We start from the raw sequence: 18,267 nt of genomic DNA on the forward strand, positions 1-18,267 counted from the left end.
CAAGTGCCGACACCACTGAAACGGCGTCAGCACCGGAAATTAGATTAGGCAATATTATTTTATGGGAGCCAAACATTTTGATTAAGAAGGGGTTGTCCTAGTAATAGACAACCCCTTTAACTTCTGGCTACATTTCCCATCAGCATTTGTGCTCAGCAACAGGACAGCAGAGTGAGCACCCTCCCTTATAGCTCTGCATAAAGCTCTTCCACTCCACCCCCAGCATCACACTCTCAATACAATCAATGGATAATGTTTAGCCAGTGACACTGCTGCAAACAAGTCATTGTTACAGTGAATAGAAGTAACACAAAGCACCAGAACACCAGCTCTGGCAATACAATTTAGATGGTGAGACAGTGATGAATATATGCGTATACGCGGTGTTCCAAATTATTATGCAAATTGGATTTAAGTGTCAAAGATTTAATTGTTTTGTTTTTCAAATAAACTCATAGATGGTATTGTTTCTCATGGCTCACTGAAATCAATCTTAAATACATGTGATAATTAGTTTTCCAGGTGATTCTAATTAAAGGAAAACTACTTGAAAACTGTGGCCTGCTTAATAATGTGGAACATCATTTTTAAATAACATGGGAAATAAAAAAGATCTATCTGCTGCCAAAAAGCATCAAATAGTGCAATGCCTTGGTCAAGGGTTGAAAACATTAGATATTTCCCAAAAACTTAAATGTGATCATCATGCTGTGAGGGTATGTGCACACGATGCGGATTTTGCTGCGGATCCGCAGCAGTTTCCATTGAGTTTACAGTACAATGTAAACCTATGGGAAACCAAAAACGCTGTGCCCATGCTGCAGAAAAAAACGCGCGGAAACACAGCATTTTATTTTCCGCAGCATGTCAATTCTTTGTGCGGAATCCACAGCGTTTTTACATCTGCTCCAATAAAAAACTGCAGATGTAAATACGCAGTGGAATCCGCAGTAGAAAACGCGATAAATCCGCAGTAAAAGCCGCAGCGGTTTTCCCCTGCGGAGTTATCAAATCCGCTGCGGAAAAATCCGCAGAGGAGCTCTATACGTGTGCACATACCCTTAAGAGATTTGTGGCTGAATCTGAGCACAGACATGTTCGTGCTGATAAAGGCATAATGAGGAAGGTTTCTGCCAGGCAAGTTCATCGGATTAAGAGAGCAGCTGCTAAAAGGCCATTAGAAACCAGCAAACAGATATTTGAAGCTGCTGGTGCCTCTGGAGTCCCTGGAACCTCAAGGTGTAGGATCCTTCAAAGGCTTGCTGTGGTGCATAAACCTACTATTTGGCCACCCCTAAACAGTGTTCACAAGCAAACAGTTGCAGTGGGCCCAGACATACATGAAGACTAATTTTCAAACAGTCTTGTTTACTGATGAGTGTCGAGCAACCCTGGATGGTCCAGATGGATGGAGTATTGAATGGATGGTGGATGGCCGCCATGTTCCAAGAAGGCTGCGACATCAGCAAGGAGGTGGAAGAGTCATGTTTTGGGCCAGAACCATAGGGAAACAGCTGGTAGAGCCCTTTAAGGTTCCAGAAGGTGTGAAAATGACCTCTGCAAAGTATACAGAGTTTCTGACTGACAACTTTCTTCCATGTGTAAAAAGCAGAAATGTGCCTTCAAGAGCAAAATCGTCTTCAAGCTGCAAAGAACACCTCTGAGTCATTGGCTGCTATGGGCATAAAAGGAGATAAACTCATGGTGTGGCCATTGGCCGTCTTCCCCTGACCTCAACCCTATAGAGAACCTTTGGAGTATCATCAGGCAAAAGACCTATGAGGGTGGGAGGCAGTTCACATCAAAACAGCAGCTCTGGGAGGCTATTCTGACTTTATGCAAAGAAATAAAAGCAGAAACTCTCCAAATACTCAAAAATTAAATGGATGCAAGAATTTGGAGGGTGATGTCAAAGAAGGGTTCCTATGTTAACATGTAACTTGGCCTGTTAGGAGGTTTTGGAGTTAAACAGCTTTTTTGTTCAGTGAATGTGACCTCCTAATGCTGCAAATTCCACAAATGAGCATTTTCAGTTCTTTAAAACATATCAAATGTTTAGAAATTCTACTGTGCCTAATAATTTGGAACAGTGCATTTTGACTTTTGATTCATTTTGTAGATTATACTGTTATCATTGGGAGGTTTCTTCAATGAAATTCAATGTATACTCTAACAGGTGATGACTTTTATTAGACTGACTGTCATTTGCACCGACCATTTAGGAAAATCAGAGAAAAATTTAATTTGCATAATAATTTGGAACATAGTGTGTGTGTGTATATATATATATATATATATATATATATATATATATATATATATATATATATATATATATATATAAAATCAACACCGACATACCATAAGGAAGAAGCGCATGGACTTACCTGTTTCCCAACACTTTGTGGAAAAATCACACACGGAGAAAGAGCTTCGGTTCCGTATCATTGACATGATACCTGCCCAAAGAAGAGGGGGTGACCGTGTTCAGCTACTTAAAAGAAGAGAGATGGAGTGGATAATGAGACTTAAGACCCTTAAGCCACATGGTCTCAATGTAGACTTTAAATATAATCAAATTATGTGAAATTGTGTGAAATACAATGATGATTTTATTCTTTCCCTGACTTTATTGGTTTTTAAGAATGTGTTATTACTAACTGGTTATTACTAACGGGTTATTAACATTCGTTCTTTTTCTGTTTCAGGTGTCCCATCCTGTGCTGTGAACATATGGAAAAAAAATGTTTGTATATTTTTCTGTATTTTTTGCCCATAGGGTTGTTTGTTTTTTAAAAATAGTTTTGGAAAATTATTATTTTTTTATTTTTCTTTAAAAATTTGATGTTGTTATGGCATTAGCGGACTCATTTGATACTGACATTTATGTAATGTATAAAATAATAAACGACAATCACTGGGAGCTACCACGATGTGCTTGTGCGTTTGTTTTGTTTATTCTTAAAGGGACTCGGTCACCTGAATTTGGAGGGAAAAATTTTCAGCCATGGAGGCGGGGTTTTCGGGTGTTTGATTCACCCTTTCCTTACTCGCTGGCTGCATGCTGGCTGCAATATTGGATTGAAGTTCATTCTCTGTCCTCCGTAGTACATGCCTGTATATTTGTAAGTTTCCTATGATCATAATGTATGGGAGTGGAACACCTGATTTTTACCTGATTGATAATTGATTATTGAGGATATTTTAAGAAAAATCACGCAACACGTTATATTTAATGTTCACTGATAATTAATTTTATGGAGGTATCCCATTTCACATGGATTCACTTATTTTATGGATTGTTGTCTATTGTAGTTTATTTATTATTTATAATGTGGCACCCCTAGGGGTATTTGCCACAAAAATAGTTACTGACAGTAAGTACAAATACTAAAATAGCAAGACTGCACTACCACCTCCGGCCAGAAGGGGGAGCTCCAGAGACTCCCCTTGATCCATTCTGGTCTGAGAGAAGAAATGGCAGTTGGGCCAAGGAGCTGATAGTGAGAGGTCATACAGTTGAATCTCTAACAGCCCTGTGACTGTTACCAGGCCTAAATCACCGGCCTGAGGAGAAGAGGGATAGAGAAAAAGGACATTGTGAGAACCGGGTAGCATTAATCACTACCCAGAACAGGCGCAAAGACGGATACCGGATCCGTGGCTGTATTCATTATATATAATACAGCAACCGGAAAAACGTGAGGTGATATCAGCTTCACTAGGGCCGGACGCAGCAACAGACACAGAGTTCAGCGGTACTCCCAGAGGGGGTAAACCGATAAAAGGACTCGGGTTGCCCGTCGAACCAGGACCCGGAGGGGACAGATTGGGCCGGCAGCCAGTTCACATACAGCAGCAGGGCCACACAGAAATTGCGCACAATAAGAGGCGAAGACCCCGGCAGGGTCAAAGTAACTCAGAGTTCCCATACAGACTCCGGTGACAGGACTGGTTGTAAATCCTTTTATGTTAAAGTAAACTGGTTAAACGTTTCAGTGCCTCAGTCTTTCATTTGGACAATAGCCATCTATCTAGGATCGATATCGTCACCGCTGGGAGAACCTGCTGCTGATCAAGTAAGTGCCTGTCCCCTCATGATACCCCTTACACTGTGCATTGCCTGAGGCCACAGCACCGGGTCAAGCCACCCGTGACATCCCCCTCAAGAGACAGACTCCATTGGTCCGGTGCTGGGCATCCTGGTCTCCTGGGCGTCACAATTGGCGTCACGAACAGGATCTAGCCAGCCCGTATACCGGGTATTGTGTGCCGTGATTGGAGCCCAAAACTGTGAAAACTGGGATGAAAAATCTTGAAAATTGACTTTATTAAAGAAAAATCCATTCCCCATTGAAAACTATTGAAAGTGACTTTTCCCCATTGGTTATAATGGAGTAAAGATGGCCGCCATCCCCTGAGGTAATCACTTCATAACCGTTAGGCACGAGACTGTTAATTGAGCTACGCCATCACCTGAGCCCCAGTCTAACTGAAAAACATCAGAATCCGCCATTACAGAGCGCGGTGGGTGGGAGCAGCAGGGGGCGTGTCATTGTGGGCGGCACCAAGCTGAGCGCTCTGACATCAGAGCAAGGGGAAAATCGATCCTGCTGCACAGCGGAACGAATCTACACTATCCCGACGGAAGCGGAGGACCGGAAGGGTCCGGATTAACTAAGGGGGCACAGTATGTCGCAGCACGGAGACGCCGCAGCACTCGGCAACGCTAATGCAGCTGAAAGACAGAGTGTCAATAGAGAGTCCGGCAGCGCAGCGGTGCAAGGAGTGGCGCCCATCATGCCGGTGCTGATGCCATATACCTCGGGTGGCCCATGGCTTCCAATGTATGAAGGTGAGCCTAATACCCTTGACGATTTCAGAGAAAAGATGCTGGCCCATTTTGACATGTTCCCTGTGGGTGAAGTTCAGCGTGTTAGTCTCCTGATGATGCAGTTAAGTGGCCATGCTAAGCGAGAAGTCACAGCATGGGCAGCTGATCTAAAAGGCACTGTTGAACGCATATTTGCTGGATTAAAAGCTACATTTGAAACCACGGCCAGCAGCAAAGCTAAAATACGATTCTTTAGTTGCAAACAAAAAGCTAATGAGGGCGTGAGAGACTTTGCCTTAAACCTGCAGGAAGCCCTTAAATCACTTACACTGGCTGAACCCATTTTTAACACCGGAGCGGATAAACTGCTAAGAGATCAATTTATTGAGGGACTCTACACCCCTTCTCACCGGGGGCATGTGAGCATGCTTGTTTTTAAGAACCCTGAATTGACATTTGCCCAATTAAAGGAGAGCGCTATACGTCTCCAGCTGGCAGAGGCACCTCGGGATCAGGATCCTGCGCAACCCATGGCAGAGGCACCTCAACAACAGGGAGTGCCAGTGACATCAGCTATGTCTGGGGCCATTGCTAAGCCCCTGGGGCCCAGTACTAATGAGGCTCTTCAACAAAAGCTTGACTCTTTAGCTGATGTTGTTGCTTCAATGGCTAAAACCATGCAGGAGATGAGAGGACACAAGATGGAGTTGGCAAACTGTAGAGAGGATGTTCCATGGATGAGACCCCGGAGATACCCGACATGGAGAGGACGACCCCGCGACCGCTACCAACCGGATGGACAGCCCATTTGCCGCCGTTGCCAGCAGCCGGGCCACTTTGCACGAGATTGTGATTTAAACGGGAATCCCCTGGGAATGCGGGCCGCTTCGCAGGAATGAACTTTCAAGGCCCAACACCCTGGCACGACAGGTACATCGGAGGACGACCCATTATCCCTATCGTGCTGGACGGAATTCCCCTCAACGCTTTGCTGGACACAGGTTCCCAGATTTCATCTATACCGTATATCCTTTATAAGAGGTACTGGGCTGATGCAGATATTGATAAAGGGCCCTCTGATGTTGAACTAGATATATGGGCCAGTAATGGTAAGTTGGTACCGAAACTAGGATTCAGGGAGATGACCATAAAGATTGGTAAAGTAGAACTGAAGAAACAGGGTATAATTGTTGTTGATGTTGACCGGCGGAACTGTGAACCAACTGTATTGATAGGAATGAATGTGTTAGAGAACTGCTTTTCCGAAGTCATTTCTGTCTTACAGCAAATTGCTGAAACTGCCCAATCCTGCCAGCAGAGAGTTCTCCGGAGGGAAATAAAAGTATTGATGTTAAGGCAACAGGTAGAAGTTGCAGGTGGAGAAATCGGCAGTGTGAGGGTAAGTGATCCAACGTCTATTGTAATCCCACCAAAAACAGAAATGCTGGTATGGTGTAGAGCAGCCATTGGTACTAAGGGACGAGATTATCAAGCCTTAATAGAACCAGTGTACACCGACAGCAGGCCCACTATACTCACAGCACGAGGGATAGTCGAGGTACACCGGGGACGAGTGCCGGTACGACTTTTGAACTGTGGAGAGGAAGAGGTCACTTTGCCAAGGTATGCTACAATGGCAAAGCTATATACTGTTGACAACAATGCCATCACAACCATTGAGCCCTTAGAACCAACCTGTCAGGTGGAAGGCAATGGCTCAGATGGAGAAATGGAGGATTGGTGCCAACAGCTACACGTGGGCATAAATTCAACACCTACCCATCAAAAACAAGGGGTGTATAGGCTAGTGACGGAATATGAACAAGTCTTCAGTAAACACCCATTGGACTTCGGACGGATAGAAGGGGTAGAACACACAATCCCCACAGGTGACCATCCCCCAATAAAAGAAAGATATAGACCCATACCGCCCGCTCACTATCAATGTGCAAAAGATATGCTGAGGGAAATGAAACAGGCCGGGGTAATAAGAGACAGCTGTAGCCCCTGGGCGGCCCCTCTAGTGATTGTCAAAAAAAAGGACGGAACCATGAGAATGTGCGTAGACTACCGGAAGATTAATAACATCACCCATAAAGACGCCTACCCCTTGCCTAGGATAGAAGAGTCCTTAACTGCTTTGAAATCTGCTAATTATTTTTCCACCTTAGACTTAACAAGTGGGTATTGGCAAGTCCCTGTGGCTGAGAGAGATAAGGAAAAGACGGCATTCACCACACCAATGGGTCTATGTGAATTTAATCGCATGCCGTTCGGACTCTGCAACGCATCCGGTACCTTCCAGCGGCTGATGGAATGCTGCCTCGGACACAAGAACTTCGAGACCGTCCTCTTGTACCTAGATGATGTGATCGTCTACTCAAAGACTTACGAACAACACTTAATAGACCTGGCAGAAGTGTTCGAAGCCTTATCCAGGTATGGCATGAAAGTCAAGCCATCCAAATGTCACCTTCTCAAGCCAAAGGTACAGTACCTGGGACACATCGTGAGTTCGGAGGGAGTAGCACCAGATCCCGAGAAAATAAGCGCCATAAGGGATTGGCCAAGACCTACCAGCGCAAAAGAAGTGAGACAATTCCTGGGATTGGTGGGTTACTATCGCAGATTTATAAAAGGATTTACCAAGTTGGCAGCACCCTTGCAAGACACCTTGGTAGGGCAGACGAAGAAACCTTCAAACCGAAACCCTCCTTTTCAGTGGAACGACGAAAGGGAAGACTCCTTTGAACAACTAAAGAAGGCACTAACCGGAGAAGAGGTTCTGGCATACCCAGATTACCATAAACCTTTCATCCTCTACACCGATGCCAGTAATGTGGGACTAGGAGCGGTGCTGTCACAAAAGCAAGAAGGTCGGGAGAAAGTCATCGCCTTTGCAAGTAGAAAGCTCCGGCCTACTGAAAGAAATTCAGAAAATTACAGCTCCTTCAAATTGGAACTACTGGAAGTAGTTTGGGCTGTGACGGAGCGTTTCAAACACTATCTGGCCGCTGCAGAATTTATTGTCTATACTGACAACAATCCGTTGACCCACCTGGACACAGCCAAATTAGGTGCGTTAGAACAGCGATGGATAGCCCGGTTATCTAATTACAACTTCATAATCAAGTATCGAGCAGGTCGCAAGAATGGAAATGCCGATGCCCTATCCCGGATGCCACACTTGAGAGATGTAGAAGAAGAAACGGGGGAGCTTGAAGAAATTGAACTACCAGCCTTCCATCGTCCCAAGGCAAAACATCATCAGTCAAGTACCTATCAGAAACAACAAGAGGTGAATTTTAATCCGTTAGCACACCATAGATGGGCTGACACCCAAGACAGCAATCCGGCTGTGAAGTTGGTGAAGGAACTGTTGACTGAGCAAAGTGCATATCCCTATGAGGATGCCCCAGAAGAGACGCATCAACTCTGGAAAGAGAGAGGCAAAATGTTCCTGTATCAAGGGAAGCTCTGTAGAAGATACACCAATCCGAAAACACATGAATTGGTTTGGCAGATTATTGTGCCTAAACAAGATGTGAAGATGGTCCTCGAAGCTTACCATAATGGTGCTGGTCACTTCGGTTGGAAAAAGTTAGAAGTACTTCTAAGAGAAAGATTTTATTGGGTCGGGATGAGAAAATCAATCGAACAGTGGTGCAGAAATTGTGGCCCGTGCAACCTCAGAAGAAACGATCAAAAGAACCAAAGAGCACCACTGCAGCCCATAATCACCAAACAACCACTTGAACTTGTAGCCATGGACCACGTGAAGTTGACACCAAGCCGGTCCGGCTATGTCTATGCCTTGACCATCGTGGACCATTATTCACGTTTCTTGGTAGTAGTACCCGTAAAAGATCTGACAGCAAAAACAGCAGCCAAAGCGTTCCAAACGTACTTTTGTAGACCCCATGGATATCCGGAACAGGTTCTCACCGACCAAGGTACAGCCTTTGAATCAGAGATCTTCAGAGAATTCTGTAATATGTATGGTTGCAAAAAGATCCGGACGACGGCCTATCATCCACAAACAAACGGCTTATGCGAGAAGATGAACCATATTGTAATAGACCTACTAAAGACTTTACCTGAGACAGAAAGGAATCAATGGCCAGAGAAATTGCCTGACTTGGTGGATCTGTATAATCATGTCCCGGTGAGCTCCACCAACTGCACCCCAGCTTACCTTATGCGTGCAAGACCCGGCCAATTACCAATCGATCTAGAAATGGGAATTCTGAAACCAGACGCAGAAGTTCAAGACTCCAATTGGGATATCATACGGCAAAAGCAGTATCGCCAAGTGCAAGAGAGTGTGGAAAGAAGCCTTCAGCAAACTAGAGAAAGACAAGAGCGAACTTTCAACCAGAATGCTCTAGCGACCCCATTAAGACCGGGTGACCAAGTGCTCAAGAGAAATCGTCGAACCAATAAACTGGACAATCAGTGGGAAGCCGTACCCTACACAGTTTTACCAACAAGAGTGGATAATCCTAAAATGTGTCTCATTAGCAAAAACGGAGGCTTAACATCTGTACTAGTGTCAAGAGACAATCTTAAATTATGTCCGGAAGCATTGAAAGAGCCAGACGTTGTCCAGCCAGAACCAGAAGTTATTCAACCCATACAGGTTCAACCAGTAAAGGAAAAAGAAGAGGAAGTGTATCACACCTGTATAGGAGACTTTCCCAAAACCCTACTAACATACCATGGTGCAGTAGTGGTTCCCATGGTGGCCTTTTACCCAACACCGAACCCAATACCAGAAGTCCCAAGACAGGAAGAGGCTGACCCCGTACTACAGGAGGTTCCAGGCCAGGAAGAACAGATTCCTGGTCAGAGTAATCCCATTCACGGTGGACTTGCCAACTCCATAGTCGTGGAATTATCTTTAGCAGAGCGGGCAGATACTACATCCGCAGTAGACAGTAGTACACCACATGAAGAGACACCGCTATTACGTAGATCACAGCGTAGTACCCAGGGTCAATTACCGGCCAGGTATGCAGATTACCAACTATAAAGCTCATAATGTGAATTGTATATATGTTATGCCGTATATAGTTAAACAGAAAATGTAGTATAGTCATTGCTATCAGTCTGCAACGTTTAAGCCCAGTGCCTACAGAGACTTGTCTGTATGAACTTATTGCATATTCTTGAACTTTTTATCAGCCCGGAGGCACTAAATCAAAGCTCCGGAAAGACTGCTTTTTGAACTTTGCTTTTTGCTCTTTTTGAACTTTCTTTAGACTTTATATTGATAACTCCGTTGGAAAAATGGAACTAAATTCCTGGACACTAAGTACAGTGCCGTTCCTAATACCTTCAAGGATAGAACTGTATTAATGGACGCTATTTGAAGTGACTTTTTACAGAACTCTATTTTTGTTTCCTTGAGTGGTTTTTGTAACTTTCCATTTTTAAGACTCTGTACATATTAATTGTTATTTCAAAATGTTATTGTCCCACAGTCCCGGAGTACTGTTCTTAACTAAGGGGGAATGTGGCACCCCTAGGGGTATTTGCCACAAAAATAGTTACTGACAGTAAGTACAAATACTAAAATAGCAAGACTGCACTACCACCTCCGGCCAGAAGGGGGAGCTCCAGAGACTCCCCTTGATCCATTCTGGTCTGAGAGAAGAAATGGCAGTTGGGCCAAGGAGCTGAAAGTGAGAGGTCATACAGTTGAATCTCTAACAGCCCTGTGACTGTTACCAGGCCTAAATCACCGGCCTGAGGAGAAGAGGGATAGAGAAAAAGGACATTGTGAGAACCGGGTAGCATTAATCACTACCCAGAACAGGCGCAAAGACGGATACCGGATCCGTGGCTGTATTCATTATATATAATACAGCAACCGGAAAAACGTGAGGTGATATCAGCTTCACTAGGGCCGGACGCAGCAACAGACACAGAGTTCAGCGGTACTCCCAGAGGGGGTAAACCGATAAAAGGACTCGGGTTGCCCGTCGAACCAGGACCCGGAGGGGACAGATTGGGCCGGCAGCCAGTTCACATACAGCAGCAGGGCCACACAGAAATTGCGCACAATAAGAGGCGAAGACCCCGGCAGGGTCAAAGTAACTCAGAGTTCCCATACAGACTCCGGTGACAGGACTGGTTGTAAATCCTTTTATGTTAAAGTAAACTGGTTAAACGTTTCAGTGCCTCAGTCTTTCATTTGGACAATTGCCATCTATCCAGGATCGAGATCGTCACCGCTGGGAGAACCTGCTGCTGATCAAGTAAGTGCCTGTCCCCTCATGATACCCCTTACACTGTGCATTGCCTGAGGCCACAGCACCGGGTCAAGCCACCCGTGACATCCCCCTCAAGAGACAGACTCCATTGGTCCGGTGCTGGGTATCCCGGTCTCCTGGGCGTCACAATAATATTACACATAATGAATTCTGTAATGAGATTGGTATGAGTCTCATATAAATGACTGTCTCACCTATGTGTTTACTGCTTGAAAAAGGATTTTATATCCGAAACGTTGCCACGCCGTTCAGGCAATAAAGTCCACTTTTTTTCTATTTTTTTGTGCTGCTTTTCTTACTTTGCATAAATATATATATATATAAAAAAAAAAAAAAAAAAAATATATATATATATATATATATATATATATATATATATATATATATATATATATATATATATATATATATATATATATATATATTCAAGGCTTGAAAAAGGCTCAGTGTGAGCCGAAACGTCGCACAGAGATGTGGGTTGAATAAACGTCACATTTTTTTCACCTTTAAAAGGACTTGGAGTGCTGCCTTCTCTTGCCTACTTTTGTATACATATGGGCAGATGAGTGGACCATTCTGCCCAGGAGGCCAGGCACCCACCGGTGAGACATTATGCTGTTCCAATATATATATATATATATATATATATATATATATATATATATATATATATATATATATATATATATATATATATATATATATACACAGGTCCTTCTCAAAAAATTAGCATATAGTGTTAAATTTCATTATTTACCATAATGTAATGATTACAATTAAACTTTCATATATTATAGATTCATTATCCACCAACTGAAATTTGTCAGGTCTTTTATTGTTTTACTACTGATGATTTTGGCATACAACTCCTGATAACCCAAAAAACCTGTCTCAATAAATTAGCATATCAAGAAAAGGTTCTCTAAACGACCTATTACCCTAATCTTCTGAATCAACTAATTAACTCTAAACACATGCAGAAGATACCTGAGGCTTTTATAAACTCCCTGCCTGGTTCATTACTCAAAACCCCCATCATGGGTAAGACTAGCGACCTGACAGATGTCAAGAAGGCTATCATTGACACCCTCAAGCAAGAGGGTAAGACCCAGAAAGAAATTTCTCAACAAATAGGCTGTTCCCAGAGTGCTGTATCAAGGCACCTCAATGGTAAGTCTGTTGGAAGGAAACAATGTGGCAGAAAACGCTGTACAACGAGAAGAGGAGACCGGACCCTGAGGAAGATTGTGGAGAAGGACCGATTCCAGACCTTGGGGAACCTGAGGAAGCAGTGGACTGAGTCTGGTGTGGAAACATCCAGAGCCACCGTGCACAGGCGTGTGCAGGAAATGGGCTACAGGTGCCGCATTCCCCAGGTAAAGCCACTTTTGAACCATAAACAGCGGCAGAGCCTGACCTGGGCTACAGAGAAGCAGCACTGGACTGTTGCTAAGTGGTCCCAAGTACTTTTTTCTGATGAAAGCAAATTTTGCATGTCATTCGGAAATCAAGGTGCCAGAGTCTGGAGGAAGACTGGGGAGAAGGAAATGCCAAAATGCCTGAAGTCCAGTGTCAAGTACCCACAGTCAGTGATGGTGTGGGGTGCCATGTCAGCTGCTGGTGTTGGTCCACTGTGTTTCATCAAGGGCAGGGTCAATGCAGCTAGCTATCAGGAGATTTTGGAGCACTTCATGCTTCCATCGGCTGAAATGCTTTATGGAGATGAAGATTTCATTTTTCAGCACGACCTGGCACCTGCTCACAGTGCCAAAACCACTGGTAAATGGTTTACTGACCATGGTATTACCGTGCTCAATTGGCCTGCCAACTCTCCTGACCTGAACCCCATAGAGAATCTGTGGGATATTGTGAAGAGAAAGTTGAGAGACGCAAGACCCAACACTCTGGATGAGCTTAAGGCCGCTATTGAAGCATCCTGGGCCTCCATAACATCTCAGCAGTGTCACAGGCTGATTGCCTCCATGCCACGCCGCATTGAAGCAGTCATTTCTGCCAAAGGATTCCCGACCAAGTATTGAGTGCATAACTGAACATTATTATTTGATGGTTTTTTTGTTTGTTATTAAAAAACACTTTTATTTGGATGGGTGAAATATGCTAATTTATTGAGACAGGTTTTTTGGGTTATCAGGAGTTGTATGCCAAAATCATCAGTATTTAAACAATAAAAGACCTGACAAATTTCAGTTGGTGGATAATGAATCTATAATATATGAAAGTTTAATTCTAATCATTACATTATGGTAAATAATGAAATTTAACACTATATGCTAATTTTTTTAGAAGGACATATATATATATATATATATATATATATATATATATATATATATTTTAGCTGAAGAGCCCGGCGTTGCCTGGGCATAGTAAATATCTGTGGTTAGTGATAGCACCTCACTTCTCTTATTTTCCCATCACGCCTCTCATTTTCCCAATCACATCTTTCATTTCCCCCCTCACATCTCTCATTTTCTCCCTCACTCCTCTCATTCCCCCCTAAACACTTGTCATTTCGACCTCACATCTGTCAGTTTCCGATCACTCCACTATTTTCCCTCACTCCTCTCATTTTGCACTCACAACTCTCATTTTCACCTCAGTATATACATGTTTGTCATCTCCCTTATATATAGTATACACCTGTATGTCATCTCCTGTATATAGTATATACCTGAATGTCATATCCCCTGTATATAGTATATACCTGCTGTGTGTCATCTCCCCTGTATATAGTATATACCTGTATGTCATCTCCTATATATCGTATATACCTGTGTGTCATCTCCTCCTGTATAAAGTATATACCTGTGTGTCATCTCCTCCTGTATATAGTATATACCTGTATGTCATCTTCTATATATAGCATATATCTGTATGTCATCTCCTGTATATACTATATACCTGTAGGTCATTGTTGTGAATTCTGTGGTCACAAGTGGTATTGCAGTCTCTGGGCGTCCTCCCTCAGGTGTTTTGGTGAGCTCGTTGGCTGCCTTGCTATTTAGCTCCACCTGAGTCTGTCTTCCTTGCTCCTTGTCAATGTTCCAGTGTTGGATCTGAGCTACTGCATCTTTCCTTGGGCCTGCTGCTCTGCTAGATAAGTGCTTCTAGTTTGTTTTCTGTTTTTTCTGTCCAGCTTGTTATTATCTTTTGCTGGAAGCTCTGAGAAGCAAAGGGGTGCACCGCCGTGCTGTTAGTTCGGCACGGTGGGTCTTTTTGCCCCTTTGCGTGGTTTTCGTTTTAGGGTTTTTTGTAGACTGCATAGTTCTCTTTGCTATCCTCGCTCTGTCTAGAATATCGGGCCTCACTTTGCTGAATCTATTTCATTCCTACGTTTGTCTTTTCATCTTGCTAACAGTCATTATATGTGGGGGCTGCCTATTCCTTTGGGGTATTTCTCTGAGGTAAGTCAGGCTTGTATTTCTATCTTCAGGCTAGTCAGCTCCTCAGGCAGTGCCGAGTTGCATAGGTAGTGATAGGCGCAATCCACTGCTGCTTCCAGTTGTGTGAGGACAGTTCAGGTACTGCAGTCTACAGAGATTCCACGTCTCAGAGCTCGTCCTATTGTTTTGGGTTTTTGCCAGATCTCTGTATGTGCGCTGATTACTGCACGCTGTGTTGCCTGATTGCCAGCCATAACAGTACAAGGAGCCTATTCAATGATTTCCAATAGAGGGAAAAAAGAAATCCTGACATCATTTTTTTTTCTTGGCTCTGTCTTCAGTCTTTTTTTTCCCCTAGACATTAGAGTGCTTCAGGACACAGCTGTGGACATGGATATTCAGGCTCTGTGCTCCTCAATGGATAATCTCGTTGTAAATGTACAAAAGATTCAAGATACTATTGATCAGAAATCGATGCTAGAACCAAGAATTCCGATTCCTGATTTGTTTTTTGGTGACAGAACTAAGTTCCTGAGCTTCAGAAATAATTGTAAGCTATTTTTGGCCTTGAAACCTCATTCTTCTGGTAATCCTATTCAACAGGTTTTGATTATTATTTCTTTTTTGCGCGGCGACCCACAGGACTGGGCGTTTTCTCTTGCACCAGGAGATTCTGCATTGAGTAATATTGATGCATTTTTCCAGGCGCTGGGATTGCTTTACGATGAGCCTAATTCAGTGGATCAAGCTGAGAAAAATCTGCTGGCTTTATGCCAGGGTCAGGATGATGTAGAACTATATTGTCAGAAATTTAGAAAATGGTCAGTACTCACTCTGTGGAATGAATCTGCACTAGCGGCTTTGTTCAGAAAGGGTCTCTCTGAAGCTCTTAAGGATGTAATGGTGGGATTTCCTATGCCTGCTGGTTTGAATGAGTCTATGTCCTTGGCCATTCAGATCGGTCGTCGCTTGCGCGAGCGTAAATCTGTGCACCATCTGGCGGTATTGTCTGAGAGTAAGCCTGAGCCTATGCAGTGCAACAGGACTATGACTAAAGTAGAACGGCACGAACACAGACGTCTGAACAGACTGTGTTTCTATTGTGGTGATTCTACTCATGCTATTTCTAATTGTCCTAAACGCACTAGGCGGTTCGATAGCTCTGCCGTTATTGGTACTGTACAGTCCAAATTCCTTTTGTCCATTACCTTAATGTGCTCTTTGTCATCATATTCTGTCATGGCGTTTGTGGATTCAGGCGCTGCCCTGAATCTGATGGATTTGGATTATGCTAAACGTTGTGGATTTTTCTTGGAGCCTTTGCGGTGTCCTATTCCGTTGAGAGGAATTGATGCTACACCTCTGGCCAAGAATAAGCCTCAGTACTGGGCCCAGCTGACCATGTGCATGGCTCCTGCACATCAGGAAGTTATTCGCTTTTTGGTACTGCATAATTTGCATGATGTGGTCGTGTTGGGGTTGCCATGGCTACAAACCCATAATCCAGTATTGGATTGGAACTCTATGTCGGTAACCAGCTGGGGTTGTCAGGGAGTACATGGTGATGTTCCATTTTTGTCTATTTCGTCATCCATTCCTTCTGACATCCCAGAGTTCTTGTCGGACTTTCAGGATGTATTTGAAGAGTCCAAGTCTGATGCCCTTCCTCCGCATAGGAATTGTGATTGTGCTATCGATTTGATTCCTGGTAGTAAATTCCCTAAGGGTCGTTTATTTAATTTGTCCGTACCTGAACACACCGCTATGCGCAGTTATGTGAAGGAGTCCCTGGAGAAGGGACATATTCGCCCATCGTCGTCACCATTGGGAGCAGGGTTCTTTTTTGTAGCCAAGAAGGATGGTTCGCTAAGACCGTGTATTGATTACCGCCTTCTTAATAAGATCACTGTTAAGTTTCAGTATCCCTTGCCATTGATTTCTGACTTGTTTGCTCGGATTAAGGGGGCTAGTTGGTTTACTAAGATTGATCTTCGTGGTGCGTATAATCTGGTGAGAATCAGGCAGGGAGATGAATGGAAAACGGCATTTAATACGCCCGAGGGTCATTTTGAGTATCTGGTGATGCCGTTCGGACTTGCCAATGCTCCATCTGTTTTTCAGTCTTTTATGCATGACATTTTTCGTGAGTATCTGGATAAATTCTTGATTGTTTACTTGGATGACATTTTGATCTTCTCAGATGATTGGGAGTCTCATGTAAAGCAAGTCAGAATGGTTTTCCAGGTACTGCGTGCTAATTCCTTGTTTGTGAAGGGATCAAAGTGTCTCTTCGGTGTGCAGAAAGTTTCATTTTTGGGGTTCATCTTTTCCCCTTCTACTATCGAGATGGATCCGGTTAAGGTTCAGGCCATCCAGGATTGGACTCAGCCGACATCTCTAAAAAGTTTGCAGAAATTCCTGGGCTTTGCTAATTTTTATCGTCGCTTCATCTGTAATTTTTCTAGCATTGCCAGACCATTGACCGATTTGACCAAGAAGGGTGCTGATTTGGTTAATTGGTCTTCGGCTGCCGTGGAAGCTTTTCAGGAGTTGAAGCGTCGTTTTTGCTGTGCCCCTGTGTTGTGTCAACCTGATGTTTCTCTTCCGTTCCAGGTCGAGGTTGATGCTTCTGAGATTGGTGCAGGGGCGGTTTTGTCACAGAGAGGTTCTGGTTGCTCAGTGTTCAAACCATGTGCTTTCTTTTCCAGGAAATTTTCTGCTGCTGAGCGTAATTATGATGTGGGCAACCGAGAGTTGCTGGCCATGAAGTGGGCATTCGAGGAGTGGCGTCATTGGCTTGAGGGTGCTAAGCATCGCGTGGTGGTTTTGACTGATCATAAGAACCTTACTTATCTTGAGTCTGCCAAGCGCTTGAATCCTAGACAGGCCCGTTGGTCGTTATTTTTTGCTCGTTTTGATTTTGTGATTTCATACCTTCCGGGCTCTAAAAATGTGAAGGCAGATGCTCTGTCTAGGAGTTTTGTGCCCGACTCTCCGGGGTTATCTGAGCCGGCGAGTATCCTCAAGGAAGGAGTCATTGTGTCTGCCATCTCCCCTGATTTGCGGAGAGTGTTGCAGAAATTTCAGGCTAATAAACCTGATCGTTGTCCGGCCGAGAAACTGTTCGTCCCTGATAGGTGGACTAGTAAAGTTATCTCTGAACTTCATTGTTCGGTGCTGGCCGGTCATCCAGGAATCTTTGGTACCAGGGAGTTGGTTGCTAGATCCTTTTGGTGGCCGTCTCTGTCGCGGGATGTGCGTGCTTTTGTGCAGTCCTGTGGAATTTGTGCTAGGGCTAAGCCCTGCTGTTCACGTGCCAGTGGGTTGCTTTTGCCCTTGCCGGTCCCGAAGAGGCCTTGGACACATATTTCGATGGATTTCATTTCTGACCTTCCCGTTTCTCAAAAGATGTCTGTCATTTGGGTGGTCTGTGATCGCTTTTCTAAAATGGTCCATCTGGTGCCCTTGGTTAAATTGCCTTCCTCCTCTGATTTGGTGCCTTTGTTCTTCCAGCATGTGGTTCGTTTACATGGCATTCCTGAGAATATTGTTTCTGACAGAGGTTCCCAGTTTGTCTCAAGGTTCTGGCGAGCCTTTTGTGGTAGGATGGGCATTGACCTATCTTTTTCCTCGGCCTTCCATCCTCAGACTAATGGCCAGACCGAACGAACCAATCAGACCTTGGAAACATATCTGAGATGTTTTGTTTCCGCTGACCAGGATGATTGGGTGTCATTTTTGCCGTTGGCTGAGT

At 43.9% G+C, this 18,267-nt stretch overlaps 1 long non-coding RNA gene across 2 annotated transcripts in view; it reads right to left on the reverse strand.

Annotated features, from left to right (window-relative positions):
- The window catches only part of LOC138638034 (uncharacterized), a 73,327-nt gene that overhangs the window by 13,372 nt on the left and 41,688 nt on the right, over nt 1–18,267 (reverse strand). The window contains exon 2 of one of the 2 annotated variants that reach the window (XR_011312432.1): nt 2,388–2,491. This is a non-coding gene — a long non-coding RNA (uncharacterized lncRNA). Of the gene's footprint in view, nt 1–2,387; nt 2,495–18,267 lie in introns of both variants that reach the window. The other variant, XR_011312431.1, reaches the window with a different exon arrangement.

This window comes from Ranitomeya imitator, chromosome 5, assembly GCF_032444005.1.
Source record: "Ranitomeya imitator isolate aRanImi1 chromosome 5, aRanImi1.pri, whole genome shotgun sequence".
NCBI classification, from domain to species: Eukaryota; Metazoa; Chordata; class Amphibia; order Anura; family Dendrobatidae; genus Ranitomeya; species Ranitomeya imitator.